The sequence below is a fragment of the Falco cherrug genome, chromosome 20 (assembly GCF_023634085.1).
Source record: "Falco cherrug isolate bFalChe1 chromosome 20, bFalChe1.pri, whole genome shotgun sequence".
Classification (NCBI taxonomy): Eukaryota; Metazoa; Chordata; class Aves; order Falconiformes; family Falconidae; genus Falco; species Falco cherrug.
Window position 1 is genome coordinate 899,792 of NC_073716.1, and position 15,629 is coordinate 915,420.

General features: G+C 57.5%; 1 protein-coding gene across 7 annotated transcripts in view; it reads right to left on the reverse strand.

Moving 5' to 3' along the window:
- Positions 1 to 10,085, reverse strand: part of KANSL1 (KAT8 regulatory NSL complex subunit 1) — a 100,866-nt gene extending 90,781 nt beyond the window's left edge. For 2 of the 7 annotated variants that reach the window (XM_055697833.1, XM_055697832.1), the window contains exon 1: positions 1,496 to 1,945. The gene's annotated coding sequence lies outside the window, so the exon portion shown is untranslated. Of the gene's footprint in view, positions 1 to 1,495; positions 1,946 to 9,853 lie in introns of those variants that run through there. The other 5 variants (XM_055697830.1, XM_055697828.1, XM_005439473.4 and 2 more) reach the window with 4 other exon arrangements.
- Between the last annotated feature and the right edge of the window lie 5,544 nt (positions 10,086 to 15,629).

Sequence of the window (15,629 nt, forward strand, 5' to 3'; positions counted from 1 at the left end):
GGAAGAGCATCAGAGGTTCCTCCATGAAAACAAAGGCTATAAAAAGGACAAATACGGCTTTAAAGTGAAGTTGCCTGTATCCAAACAGATCCCTGGATTCGTTAACTACAGCAGAGGTTTAGTCACACGGTCAGGGACACATAACGCCTTAACTGCTCCCCCAAAAGTGTTTCACAGCCCTGCTGTCAGCGGGACCGTGCCGGGGCTGAAGCACTCTCCCACTTTCCTACCTCCGAGAAGCGGGCTCCTACCTCGCCTTATTTTTAGCGGCACAAAGCACACTGGACCCAACGCATGACATGATGTAACCGCAAACACGGACACGGCCCAGAGCCCTTCAAAATATAATGGTCAGTCAAAACAAATAGAAAACCTGCAGTTCCTCCCATATCCTGACCGGTTTCATGGAAAACTACAGTTTGTCATTCAAGCGCGTCTTACATAACAGGCCACATAACCTACAGGGTGCCTGCGCGCCCATCCACCTGTGCACAGGGATGAAGGGATGGGGCGGGAGCGGTGGCACCCCACTGCCCGGTGGCACCCCGCTCCGCCGGGGGGGCTGCCCCTCCTGCAGGAGGCAAGGCTGCTTTCCCAGGAATTCAGCCGCTGTGGCTTTCCTCCGACATGACCCCCACTCATACCCAAAGGGGGGGAAATTTCTCCATATCGAGCACTGGAAGATGCTAATCCCGCGATGGAAGTAAACACACGTCCCGGTCGGGATCCCGGGGCTGCCGTGCCCTCCCGGCTCGCTTGGAGAAAAATAAATTCTGGATCGACGGGGCCGGTTGGAAAACAAATAAAATACAAAATATGCAGTCGGAAAGTAAATACAGGAAGATGGCTTTAGCGGCCCAAACCCACATGAAAAATTACGCTATTGTAAAGCCGGGAGAGGGGGCAGCGCCGGGTGACACAGCCCGGCCCGCGGTGACAGCGGCGGCCCCCCGGGACCCCAGCGCGCCCGCTGCCGGGGCCGCGGCGGCTGCTCCCCCCGCGCCTTTGGCAAGACCGAGGTTATGCAATTAATTTTTTTTTTCTGTTTACTTCTAAAACTTCGCGTGTACACCCCCCCCCTCCCCAGGTTAGGCAACGGTGCCCCCACCCCCCACCCCCGTCCCTCCCCGGGGGAGCGGGGCCGGGCTCCGCCGCCGCGGTGCCGCCGGCCACGTGAGGGGCCCCGGCCCGGCGGGACCCCCCCCGCCCACCCGGGCGCCGCCGGCCCGGGGATTTCAATTTAAAGTGGCGCCACCCTCCCACCCCACCCGCCGGAGCCGCAGCACCGGGGGAGGGGGGGCCGCGGGGGGGGGGGGACGACGGGACCGGGCCGGCGGGTCACCCCGGCCCCCCCCGCACTTTCCGCGGCCGCGGGAGGGGCGCGGGGAGCGGCGGCGAAGTCGGGGCGCGGCGGGGCCCGGCGGCGCTAACAAAGGGGCGGCGGGGGAGGCGCGGGGCGGCGGGCGCGGAGCGGCGCGGGGCGAGCGGCACCTACCACGTGACGAGCGGCGAGCGCGGTCCGGGCGGGCTCGGCCCCCCCACAAAATGGGCGCAGTTTGCAAACAAACCCCGGCCGAGGGGCAGCCGGGGCACCGCGCCCGGGCGCCGCCAGCCCCGGCGCCCCCCCCGCCCGCTCGGGCCCGCCCCGGCGGCAGGGGGGATGGGCTCGCCCGTCTCCCTCGGCGGGCGCAGAGCGGCGGCCGCAGTCCGGGCTGGGGCGGGCGGGGGGCGGGGGGGGGGGGTGGGGAGCGACCCCCCCACCCCCGGTTCGGAGCGCCGGGCGGCGGCGGCGGGGCGGGCCGGCCGGGCGGCGGGGCGCGGCGGAGCGGGCGCTGCGGTGCTTTTCTTCTTCCCCCGGCTCCCCCCCGCTCCGGGCGAGCGCGGCGGCGGCGCGGCTCGGAAAATGGCGGCCGGGCTCCTTCTCTGCCCTCCCCCTCCCGTCAGCCGGAGAATGCACCGGGGGGGGGGGGAAGGAGGAGGAGGAGGAGGAGGAGGGGGGGCGCCGCAGCGCCCCCACCGGCCGCCGCGCGCAACCGCGCCCGCCGCCGCCCGCAGCCAGGGGGCCCCGCCGAGCTCCCGCCGCGCGGAGGAGCTGCAGTGCGGGAGGGGCGCCCGCCGCCGCCACCGGGCGGGGGGAGAGGGGGAGGGAGGGGAGGGGGAGGGGGAGGAGGGCGGGGCAGACCCGCCGCCTATTGTCCAGCCGCCGCTGCGGGTCTCTGGCGCCGCCCGCCAGGGGGCGCCCGCCCCGTACTGCGCAGGCGCGGCTTGCCGCCGCGCGAGGGCAGGGTTGCGCAAAGGGCGGGGGGGCCGCGCGCGGGGCGCGCCGGGAGGTGTAGTGCGGCCCCGCCACGTGCCGCCGGCCCGCCGCGGGGTGGGGGTGGGGGTGCCCGGCCGGCCGGTACACCGGCACCCTCACTCGAGGGCGGGAGGGGCCCGCTCCGGGCACCCCTCCCACAAGTACACCAACATCTCCCGCTTTCCCAGCCCAAGCCCCCTCCCTGCAGAAACCAACCAACCAACCTTTCACATGGTTCCCCCTCCCCCCGCCCCGTACCGGCCCGGTTCACACCCCCTGCCAGACTCCAGCGTCACCGCCGGGACCCCGCCCCCATGCCCAGTAACTTCGCCCAGCCTCCCCCAGCCCGGGCAGGCAGCGAGGGGTCACTGCAGCCAGCCCCGGGATGCGCGGGGCCCCCCCTGGTTCCCTACTGGTGGGCAGAGCCCTGGGCGCTGCCGCCGCTGCGGGGGCGGGGGGGCCTGCAGCCCTACACAACGCTTACACCCCCGTACACAACGTTACACAACGCTTCCCGTACCCCCGATACTTTCCCCCCCTGCTCCCCACGCGACCCCCGACCAAGCCGCAGGAGGAAGCGGCCCGGGCGCGCAGCACTGGTTTCACCTCCCTGACCTTCACTGTTGCCATCTGCACGAGCGGGACAGTGGCCCGGAGCCAGCGCGGGCACGTCCCCCTGCCACCCCGGGGGCCACCGGCCCTGGCCCCGCACGCCCCCCAGCAGTGATGCGGCTGTGCCAGCGTAAAAAAGTGCTTAAGCGTCATGTGCCTGCAACGGGAAAGGAGCCGCGGCCGGCAGCACCCGCGGGGAGAGCACCGGCCCCCGGGAGCTGGCTTCCGAGCCAAAAAGAAGTTGCACTGTAACCTGTGGAATTACCGGTAAAACCCACAAACACCGTTTCGGTAGCCAGCATGGGCAACGCAGATGGGGACTACGCAGCACGCACAGCCGGGATCCCCTTCCTCTTGCTTCCCATCCCCCTGCCACACCAGGAGAGCGATGCTCCTCGCCTTCAAAAACCATCCGGAGATGCAAAGCCAAGGTGCTACCGCTGCTCTCTGAAATCACGATACCGCTTAACAAATCACCTCGTGGAACTCTCATTACAGTCGTGTTTTTGGGTCAGGAAATCAACAGGAAACACATTTCTCCTTTTTCCTAAGGGCCTCTATGACCAGCTACCCCAAAATGACCCCAGAGGCCAGGTATTGACTGGGCCTCTGCTGACCAATGCCAATGCTCAAAATTTAGCTCACACTTAAATGTCTTTCAAGAAAAATGTCCAACTGAGGTCAGCAGAGGCCACTACTGGGTTTATACCCTAGCAGGGCATTCTGTCCTTGCCCACGCTGCCCCTTGCAGCCACAGCCCTCCCCTCCCAGACTGCTGTTCCCTGTCCCAGCACACCAGTTACCCAGTCTCAGCAATTTCATGCAGCACTTGGGAAAAAATGAGTCTAGGAACCTTGAACTGGGCTTTAAGTTCACGATGAAATGGTGCCAAGGAGGACATCAGGACAGCCTGTTATCAGCAACCCCACAGCCAGCACAGAACCGGGTCACACGGAGAATCCCTGCCATTCTGAAGGGTAACAGAAATACCGACAGTCGCATGATCAGCTCGGGCACCAGCTCCAAACTTCCTCCTGATCTGTTTCTCCTCACTGCACCTGGACAGCTCTTTAGGAAGCCAGGATGCAATACCCTACTACAGCATGCATACCTCTGATTTTTTTTTTTTTTTTTTTTTAAATCTACCTTGAATTCAGTTCAGCTAAAAAGCAGAAGCAGCAACAAATGCATTTTCATACTGGAACATAAGGGGGAGGCCAAACTGTTGTGGAGGAAGTTAAAAGAAATTCCTGTGCAATAAAGTTTCGAATCTCCTGTTCTTTCTGCACTGCAGAATTTTCTGCTATTTGAAGGATGTCTAACCAGGAGCAGAGATCTCTGGCGTGACAGGCCAGTACAGATCTGGATCTTCCTGCAGCAGACTCATCTATAGCTTTCATCATTCAACCCGATCTGGTGATGATGTAGCAAAAATTGCTGTGCAGCCTGAAGTAATACAGCTTTGGCCTCTGACACATACATTTTCACAGTCCTTCCAGCCTCTGCTTTCCATTCAGAGTAGTGCCACATCTCCCCCAGGTCACCCAGCTACTCTGGTGCCAGGCACACTTGCACACGTGTCCCTCACACAGCTCCGTTACTACTCTTAAGATGGGTTTGTCGCCCTGCACGAACACGAGGGAGCTCTCCCCAATGAATTCACATTTTCACAGCATCATCCTTTAAGTCTTTCCTTAAAGTCACCCTCTTCTGCAAAGCATCAAGAACATACAAACCACAGAGTTCAATATATGGTGAGCATTATGTACCCATCTACCCATACCTGATCGTTACCTTGCCTTCCCCACGTGCATTCATAGCCTCTACCTATTAATCCTCATGACTTGCTTTGAATGTACCCGCCTCAGAAGTTTAACAGTCTCTATACAATAAGTATAAGCGTAGCTCTACATATATTAACGGATATATTAGGACACATGAAAGGAGACTTCTGAGCCTGCAAAAGTGCTAGATCAGTTTGAGAAACATCCAGAAGGCAGAGAAGACGATGGCTGCCGAAGAACACAGTGACAAGACTCCCTACAGATACAACTGCAACTTTTGCATCTTCACTCGCAGCCTCATTAGATATCCTAACAAAAAAGCAGCAGACTCAAACATCAGTGGCCACAGACGCTTCAGAAGATGCAAGACTTATCTGTACTTAGCTTTAAACCAGACAAGCTGTAGCAACAACAAGAGATTCTTGCAGTGATCATTGCTCTTCTGATATTCTTCAACAATAAAGAACATCTCCGGTCATGGTAAGAAAGGCACTCCTTCGCTATGACAGACACAGCGCATCCCAGCCAGCTATTCTGAAAATGCTCACTAAGGAGGAAAGAAAACGAGCAAAGTCATTGAAAAACAGAAGGCAGAGCCACATGAAGGCAAGTAGCGCTGAGGGTGGTAGATCTCGGCAACCGCAATACCTCCCTGCTCAGGCAGGTACCTGTTCTACTGACATATCCCAAGGCCAAGCTACAAACCTGGTTCTTCCTTGGAGGCTTCCAGATCAATGGATTAAATTCCAGTTTGGTCAATATAAACTGGAAATATATTACTCTCTAAAAAAGGCAAGTGACCCACTTAAGTAATGCTGCTCGTTTGAAAACCTCCTTAGTGATTTAGACCAAGCCATTTGACACAGACATTCAGCGTTTCAAGGACAACACACGTTGCTTGGTCATGTATCGGAGAGCCTGCTCCATAGGACATCGGCACCTCTCAAGGTCACAGCTCTACTGCTACCCAGGCTAGGGGGGACGTTACTTTAATCTGCTGTGAAGTTAAGGGGCATTTGTTATTATGACATAGTAATAAGCTGTTTTGAATCAATTATAGTTTCAGCTGCAAAAGTGTATTTATACTGTCTCCACCGTGAAATGTATTTCTATGGTTTCCATAGGGATGAGAGGCTGGGAACATAAGACTATTTAACGAAGGTAACAAACAAACTTCACCACTGTATTTTTCAGTCCCTGCCAAAGACATTGGCAGTGTCATGCCAAAGTACTCGAATACTCCATGCTGTTGCATCAGACCAATGCACTGAAGAACTGACTTCCCCAAGTCCTCATGGGAACTTCTGTTTGTACCAGTTTGGGGAACACAGCAAAGTACTTTCCAAAAAAGGGATGGCAGGCTGAGTACTCACAACAAGAAAGCACCCTGAATTCTTAAGCCATCCAACTGGGGACCAATAGCCAGGTTTTAATCAACCTGTAGAGGGTGAAGCATCCAAACCCACATTTAGTCAAAACCCCACATCACGCAGGTCCCCATGAATGGCCCACAATATCATCATGTTGGCTTAAATCCATCCAAAACACATGTATGAAACTACACAAGAGTTGCAGAAGTAAGCCACTGATCCCATCAGTTTTCTTGGGTATTTGCTCAAGAAACACCATGATGGCAGTAATTAAAGCAATGCCTTTTTATGGAAATCAGTACGTTTTGTGAAGAGTATGTGGCATGATCCCAGACATTTAAAGATGTGAGCAGTGAAGTAAAATACAAATGAATAGCAGAGTAAGTAAGGTGACAGCACACTTAAAAGTTACATCCTTCCATTTCAGGTTATAGGTAGTTATATCATGGGAAAGGAGGAAGAAAAAAAAAAAAAAGAAAGAAAAAAAGCAGAGAGGAGAAGCAAATGTGATCTTGCATTAAGCATGTAAAAGCCCATGTCTTACAAAACCCTGAGACAGAGACTAACCAAGTTTTCGGGACCAACCCTTCCAAATCTCACCACCAAAATACACCTTATGGGCTTTGCTTAATTACAGCACAGACATTTCGTGCTTGCGTTCCCACTGCTAGGGGAACCATTCTGTTCCACTGTATGACAGACAAACAGATTAAGGAGTTTTCACGTAACTAAGAGTTAAAAGAATTAGTCAGGAACCCAGCAACTGGTAACAAGCAAGGATGCGCTATCAGCGGTATGGGCCTCAGAGGGAGGACAGACTTACACCTGCTGTGCAATTCAACCCTTCCTCCGTCTTCCAGTTGGAAAGTCTTGAAGTACTTTCCTTTATCCATGAGCCATGGATAAGGCTCGCAGAAAGTCTTCATAGATTTGACTCACACCAAATCCTGCCCCTCGCAAGTCAACAGCAAACCTGATACCCAAGACCAGCCTCTAATCGCTGCTGACGCTGGGACACGAAATTGCTCCCTCTGCCACAAGCAAACCTCGTGGTGACCTTAAGAGTCTCCATTCATGAACTCACGTTATAGTTGTCATCTTCACAGGGCTTTTCTCAGATCCACCAACAGGAGAACTAGTTTCTATTTCTGATGTAGGGCACCTGGAACAGTTCTATCTGTGTTTGGATTTCCAGAGTCAGAGAAAAAATTACCACACTATTGGTAGCTGCTTATAATTCAGTTTAATCCCAAACTGGGGCAGCAGTTTAACCGGACTGAAACACAGTCAATAAGCTGGATATTACATTATTTATTCTTTTGGTCATGCTCTAGAGTCACCTAGCATTTTGAGATCAGAGCTGTGCTCCGAGAGCTTCTGTTCCAGAGACAGCACAATCCGCAAGTCTCTGAGCCCTGAGTTTCAGGGCTTCACGCAAATTCCTCAGCCCCAGCCAAATCCACCTGCCTTCAAACCCTCAGCAACGCAGGCAGACACCAGCGATCATAGGTGGAAAAAGTCAAGTCCCTACATGCTCTCCTTGTTAACGATACTTCCTACGACAAGTCTAGCACAGGAGAATTGGTGCCCAGATGACCGCAGGGAAACAGCAACGCAAGGCACAAGGTGGCGAGTCCCCACAGCACAGAGGGCTCCGGACCAGCACGCTTGGCAGACGTTTTTTCCCTGTGCCCATTAGATGTGAAGGGCCAGGCAGATATTCCTGCTCCTCTGCTCTGAGATACCCGCAGGTCCTCAGAGGGGAGGGGGGGTTAAGAGCTGCATAAAACTGAAGGGCTATAATGGAGTTGCTCTCTCCTCTGATGAAAAAGCATTGCAAACTGTGACAGTAAGATTAGGTGCTAGGCTTTGAGCACAAGTCAGGGATACAGTTTACAAAAGCACTCAAAATATGTCCTAATCAGAGGTTTAAAGTAATTGGCACAGGAACAGATGACATGCTCATACACTCAAAGAAGAAAAAAAACAAAACCAACAAACAAGGCCCAACTAGATCCTCACCACAAGAGGCAAGTGCCTCTAAGCAAAAATGCCGAGTTGACGTGACAGCCCGACACGACAGTCTGCACAACCTCCTCGGTACACCCGCCTGCAGACTTAAGCATGACCCACCGCCACAGGCACACCTCCTTCCCCTCGGCTCCTGCCGGATGGTGGGAAGCAGGAGGATCCCAGTGTTATCCTCCCACGTGCCCATCCCCAACCCGCTCTGCTGGAGTGAGTACGTGCCTTCGGTGCCCCCCCCAAATCCAAAGCTGGGACTCCCATGTGGCCTGGCTGCCGCATGGCACGAGCAGGCCCTGCAGCTTTCCCAGCCATCAGCACAAAGGTGATGCTGTCCCTCCATTCCACAATGGCTTAAGCACTCTTAAATTTTTACTTTTTCACTCCTTCAAGTTTTCCAGACTGAAGCACGAGGCTAACGAGCTCATGTTCAGAATCAGAACATTTTCTTAGCCAGAGCAACGTCACAGTTGACTGGCATAGACCCTCGCTAGCTGCCACACACACCAAAGTCGCGGGGCTGACAGCACCCTGGGGCTACGCAAGCACCCACACGGGTGTCAGGCTCCACAGCCACATGTCAAACCCCCTTTCAGCCACTGTATCAGCGTGTGGCACTCAGGGAACAAGAAGCCGTTCCCAGAGAAGCTATCTGCCGGCTTCCTATCAGTTTCAGCTGGAGCTGTAGGAACACAGACTTCCAGGAAATTCAGTGATAACCTCCAAAACCTGTAACAGGGAGATTTAATTCCTTTTTTAAAGCCCACATAACAACTTACTGTTATTATGTGTACAAAGAATAAGAGCCTTTACTGTTGTGTTAGCCAACTGGAGATCAGATACCAGAGCAGATTTGTCTAAGGTCAGTGTGACAGGATTGAGTAAAGATTTTTGGTTTTCCCATTACAAGAGAATTTGTCTAGATTCAGCCTCCATAATTGGTCTAAAGTCAGGCTGCTTTGGCTTGTAGATTTATGAAAAGGAAATATCCTTCCCCTCAGTGCATCCCTGTAGGTTTTATTCAGCTTCACAGAACTTGATCGCTGTACCTGGGCGTTTAGGACACAATTCTTAAACTGTAATAACATCAGCAAGGCAAGAGGTGACTTTTCAACACAAGTGTCAGTAAACCCTCACCACCCTCTGCTCCAGACCCAGAAGAGCTACGGCCACTTCACACACAGGGAAGCCAGAGGCATGGAAACATGAGCAGGAAACCCCAGGTTTAGACCTTCAGTTTTCACGGGACAAAGCTGAGACCACTCTGACAGGTACACGCAGAACTCTCCTGAGGCGGTACGTCCATGGATAAACCAGATAATACCAGTGATACCAGCAAGTCAAAAGGACGCAACTGATGTAAACCTGGAGTTTAAGGATGTACGCAGTTAGGGGGGGAAACCAAAGTAGAGGATCTTTCTTTTTCTGAGCAAGCCATACCTTGATGTCTCGATGCCATCACATGCAAGGACAGGTAACCAGGAAATACATACGCGCGCTCCCGAGAGGAGGCTGCACATCTCTTCGCCTACCAACGGGCACCAGAAGAGCTTTGGAGAGAGAAACACCCCACAAGCGCGGATGAAGCCACCCTCTCCGCCACAAACCTCCATTTTAAAGTCTCACATCCACCAAGGGACCGCGTGTGGGGGGCTCCCAGCTGGCCCCACGCCCCCAGAGCCCAGCACAGTGCCCACGAAGGTGGCTGGGCTGGCGGGGGACTCGGCGGGGCTGGGGACCGGGGCCGGTGGTGGGGGGCACCGTACCTTGCCGGGCATCTTGGCGGGGCCCATCCTCAGCACCTGCGGTCCAGGTGGCGGCACGGCACGGCCTCCGGTGCTTCCAGCCTCCGCCGACGCCAGGAGGGTGTGCAAGTTTCTTATTTATTTACTTGAGGAGGCGGAAAAAATCGAGGACCTGGGGAAAGAGGGGGCTGTCAGCAGGGCTGGGGGCACAGCCGGCCGGCACCCACCACCCCGGACCCTCCGCGCCCCCCCTCCCTCCATCCCGCCCCGGGCCGGCGGGGACGGGCCCCGCAGCACCCGCAGGCCGGCCCGGGGGTGCGGGGGCTGCCGCCCCCGGATCCTTCTAGAAGCCCCCTCGGGCCGTGCCTCGCCTCCCCGGGCTAAAATGGAGGCACGGGGCGGGAGCGGGGGGGGGGGGGGGGTCCCCGCTCCGCACGGAGCCGGCCCGGCCCCCCCGGGCAGCGCGGCGGGGCGGAGCTCTCCCGGCGCCCCGGGCCCTGCGGCCGGCCCGCGACGAGACCCGGGCCCCAACTCGGCGGGCGGAGCCACCGCCCCCACCCCCGCCCGGCCCCCGCAACCAAGTTGCGGGACGGCGGCACGGCCGTGGCGGCGGGGAGGGGGAGGGGGGGGGGCCGGGCCACTTGGCCTGGCGCTGCCCGCGGGCGGCGGCCGAGGAGAAGGGGGGGGGGGGGGGCAGGGGACAAGCCCTGCTCGGTGCCGGCCCCGCTCGGAGCCAGCTCGGCCCGCGCCCCCCCCCACCCCGGGCCACCCCGCACCGGCGCCTCACCCCGCACCTACCTGCGCCGCTCACCCAGCCTTGAAGTGGGGACCTTCCGCCCTCCCCCGCCCCCATTGGCTGCGCGCGGGGCATGGGCCTGCCCCATTGGCCATCGGCGCGTCAGTCAGCGCCAGGGGGCGGGGCGGGCGGTGATTGATGCCGTGCCGCGGCTCGCCCCCTGCCCGGCACCCCCCGCGGCCCCCCCCCGCCCCGCGCCCCCAGCCCCCCCGCCCCGCGTCCCCCTCCGCCCCGGCCGCCCCCCCGCCCCGCCCCGGCCCCGCTGGGATGCCCCGGGCGCTGGGCCGCCCTCCCGGGTCCGCCTCGGGTCCGCCCGGGCCGCGGGACCGGCGGGCGGGGGGCGGGGGCGGCCCCGCCGCGGGGGCGGCGGGGGCGGCGGGGGGGGCGCCCGGAGGAGGGGAGGAGGGGCGCGGCGGCCCCACCGCCGGCCCCTGGCCGTGAGCCGCGGGGGGATGCGGGGCGTCCCGCGGGCCACAGGCCACTCCCGACCCGCGGGGGACACGGGGCGCACGTCCCGCGGGTCCCGGGGTGCGCTGGCCTGGCGGGGCACCGGGCGTCCGGCCCGCGGGGGGCGCCGGCTCCTGGCCCGCGGGTGACACCGGGCCCGGGCCCGCGGGTGACACCAGGCCCATAGCCCACAGGTGACACCGGGCCTATAGCCCGCGGGTGGCACGGGCTCCTGGCCCACGGTGGCACCAGGCTTGTGCCCCATAGGTGCCACGGGCTCCCAGCCTGTGTGTGCCACCAGGCTCCTGGCCCACAGGTGACACAGGCTCCTGTCCCACAGGCCGCAACACATTCGTGTCTCACAGGTGACATGCATGGTCTGCTGGCCCACGGACTACAGCAGGTTCCTGGCTCACAGGTGACACAGGCTCCTGGCCCACAGATCACACCACGCTCATGTCTCACAGGTGACACAGGCCCCTGGCCCACAGGTCACACCAGGCTCCTGGCCCACAGGTGACATGGGCTCGCATCCCACAGGCCCTGTCCCATGGGTGACATGGGCCCTGCCCATGGGTGACACCGGGGCTGCAGGGGGCCCAGCAGCACTGCCCCATGTCCCCACACCCACAGCCATGTCAGGGCCGGCCCCAGCTGCCTGGTGGCTCCCGTGGGGCAGCGCGGCAGCGGATGCCCCTGTCCCTGTGACCACCACCGAGCTCAGGGTCACCTTCGGCATCACCCTCTTCCCCTGGGTGAGGAAGACCCTCCTGCTGGCATCTGCTGCAGCTCGTGAGGGGACACCGTGGCCGTGGCCTCCTCCAGCCACCTCTGCTGCTGCTTTTTCTTTCTGGCTTTCACCTCTTGCCCCGCCGCAGGGCCGGGCGTCAGTCCAAGTGGGGAGTGCAGGTGCCACAGGCCCCTCGGGACAGGTGCCCCCGCTCTCCACTGAAGGCTCTTCTGCCGGCCCAGGGTCGCTGCTTCCCTTCGGGACAGAGGAGCCATGGGCAGGGCGGCTGAGATGCTCCCAACACATCAGCATCACAAGTGACATCCTGATCCCCCATGTCCTGCTCCCCGGGAGCCCATGGGATATTCTGTGCCCTCGCCAAGCACCCCCAGCATCCGAGCAGTGGTGAGTTTGGTGGGTTGGAGCAGAGGAGGAGATTCCCACTGGTGGCTCCAGGTCAGTTCTACAGGATGGAGCACAGGAGATTCCCACTGGTGGCTCAGGGACAGGCCGCGCAGTGACCGGTCCCACTGAGGTCGGTGCCCCACAGCCCCCAGGCACAGGGGCCGGTGCAGCCGGGGAGGTGGGAGCCTTCCCGCACTGCCCAGGGTCACTGTGCGTAGCATTAGGCCCACGCCATCTTTCCCCTTCAGCTGGTGTTTCCAGCTTTAGGACCAAGAGGATTTTTCCACCATCCCTGTGGTGCAGGGGGTGCGGGGCAGCCTCTGGCCCTACTACAGGTAGCAGCCAAACCGTATGCAAAGTCCACAGATGCCCTGCCTGAAGCAGCTCCACTCACCGTCTCCCACGCAGACACCGTCCTCTGCCTCTCCTGCCCCAGGGAAGGCTGTTCTCCTATGGTGGTTGTAGCCAGGCCGTTTTTCCCAGTTATCCAGCAAAATCCAGCGCTCGGCCGTATTCTGCAGGTGGCTGCAGGCGACACGCGGATTGCCTCTGCGCAGGGCTCCAAGGTGGGTGCGGCAGATGGACAAATAAGATGGACAAAAAGCCACAAATGGGAATCTCCTCCTGTGCTCCGTCCCACAGAACTGACCCGGAGCCACCAGTGGGAATCTCCTCCTGTGCTCCATCCCTCACATCCTCACCCAGCGCAATGGGGCTGAGAGCGAAGCACCTGCCAGAAGGTGCCTTCTCTGAACCTGTTGGGACACACGAGAACACACAAGGGGCAGAAGGCAGCAACTAACCCCCTTCTCTTCTTTAAACTCACTTTCCAAATGTCCCAATGACACAGAATTTCTGTTCTGCACACATCACATGTGGATATGAACTGCTGGATTTTGGAACAGGAGGAGATTTTTAACTGATAAAATGTCTGAACGTAAAGATTGTTAGAAAGGAACTTGTGTCTCCTTCCTGAATGTGGTTTTCTGGGGTATTTTTGATGGAATTGATCTTCGAAAGTTGGGGTTTTTTTTTGCTGATATTTCCCTTATTGGTACCATTGGGATATTTGAAATCCTTCCCATATTTGAGGCCAAATGACATAGTCTGTCTGGGCCAGGAGAGCAGGTCCCCAGTGAGAACAGGTCAGAACCTCACACGAGGTGGGGCGCAGGACACCCAGCTCCCAATGGATGGACCAGAAACACAAATGTAGCCACAGATGAGGCATGTGGGCACCGGCGGATGCAGGAGCCGTCAGCACCCATGTTCACCCGTGCCACGAGGCTGCAGAGGCATGGGGGCAACCCCACTGAGCATCGCTCCTGCTGAAGTGCTGAGAAACCCAGAAAAGCCCCAAACTGGCCCAATCCCGGGTGAACGTGACCATTGGCTCTGGAGAGGGGACAGTCACCCCTCCATGCGCGCTCCTCTGTGTCTCATCAATCGCGGATCTCTTTGCAGCGGCTCCTTGGTCTCCTTCACCCTCACCAATCATGTTTCCATCTCCACTGGCTGCTCTGGGTCCAGCGTTCCCAGCCTGGGGTGTTGCTTCACGGCTGCCCAGCTGGATGCCAGGACACACAGGCTGGAGAGTCACATGCTGTCCGGGTCCAGTGCTGCAACACCAGGGAAGGGACCGGGTCCCCTCCTGTCCCCGCTTGTCCGGCTGTGCACCGCTCTGGGATTTCAAAGCAAGGAATATCTCCCAGGGTTTATATAGCAGCTGGACCCAAACTGAGAAAACACACTACACAAACAGCAATTTGAAAAGCAGACAGGCAAAAGAAGCAGAAGCCTTATTCTCTGTGTTAATATAATTTTAAACCCTGCTCCTCTGAGGATCAGGAATACAGGGCTTCCTGCCTTAGAAACCCTGTTCTGCTCCGTTAAAAAAAGAACAGATGAACCAGTGCCTGGTCCTGGACCAGGTCTTGCTCAAATGAAGTCCCTAATTTTGACGGAGTGGCAGAAAAGAGGGAGGTGATGCAGTAGCAAAGTTACTGATGAACCACCAGATGAGGCACCAGCAAGGAGCTGTAGGTGCTCACAAAGACCAGGTGCCAAAACCATCCCCGGGCTGGAAACCCTGAGCTATGAACAACCCCCAGCGCTGGCTGTGCTGCTGCCATGCAGGCAGGCACAGAACCCGGTGCTGCAGCTCGCAAGTCCAATGTCACTAATGCTTTGCCCTCCTCTGGGGACAGCTGCAGCTCAGCCTGCCATCAACGCTTCGCTTCGCCGCCAGGAAGCCTCCAGCCCAAATCGTCTGCGTTTGAGTCCACACGGAGAAACTGCTCCTGAGACACAGGAAGAATAACTCGGCTCAGAATAACTCGGCTCTCGCTGCCGAGCACGGAGCAGGGCGGGAAGTCGGCAGCAGAGCGGGGAATTTAACGGCGGGACTGCATTTGTACACGCAATCGTAAAAGTCCAGGATTAAAAGAAACATGGGGGAGGCAATGAGGTGTAGGGAAGGCTGAAGTTCAGTGTCATTTTTACAAACGTGGTGCTCTAAAAATTAGTGGATTAAGCTAATATCATGGACAAAAATGAGTGCTAAAAGCTTTAATCTAAGATGACTATACGCAGCAAGAGGCATTTCCACACGGCCACGAGCCTCAGCCTTCCCGGCAGGCTCTTCCTGAATGCACAGCGAGCTCCGTGATCATTTCTCTGCTAAGCTGACCACCACTGCAGCCACAAACGATGTCACGAGCCGCTACGGAAGGCAGAATAAAAAAGAAAACAACAACAAAAAAAATGTCTGTTCCATACCTGGGAGCTTCCTGAATCTCCTGTTGAGCTGCAGGACGATGAACAGAAATTTTCGGGAGCCTCAGTGCGTGTCCCTCAGCATCAGCATCGTGACCAGCTCCCCCAGTCTGTGGCAGCCCCACGGCACGTGCAGGGGTAACACCAGCACCGTGGGATGGAGAACGGCCCCCACGTGTCCCAAGGTGTGTCCTTGGTGTCCTCGGACCTCTCTCCAGCTCTGCTGCGCTTGCCCACCTCCTGAAGGATGAATCCCAACGCTGACCCAAAGGACCTGGGGATAAACCTGCTTTTAAAAGTAGTTTATTTGGATTTTCGACATCCTTGAATGAATCGCAAATATATTAACAGAAAAGACTTTTCTTTTTCCTAAGACTGTACAATTTTTGAAATAAAAAGTCAAGAAAAGCAAAAAAAAAAAAAAAAAAGACCAATTACATTGTTTCAATGCAAATAGTACACACCACACCCACACTTTCCATTTTTCCATAGTTTTGTTGTAAGAAAACGACAGTTCCCTAATTAATTTCAGTGAACACACTTGCTCTAACTTGGCTGCCAGAGTGCCTTCATGCTCGCCGTCCCCATCCCTGCCCCTCTTCAAAGACAGCAAAATTTTATCTATTAAATACTAATTTTGTGTA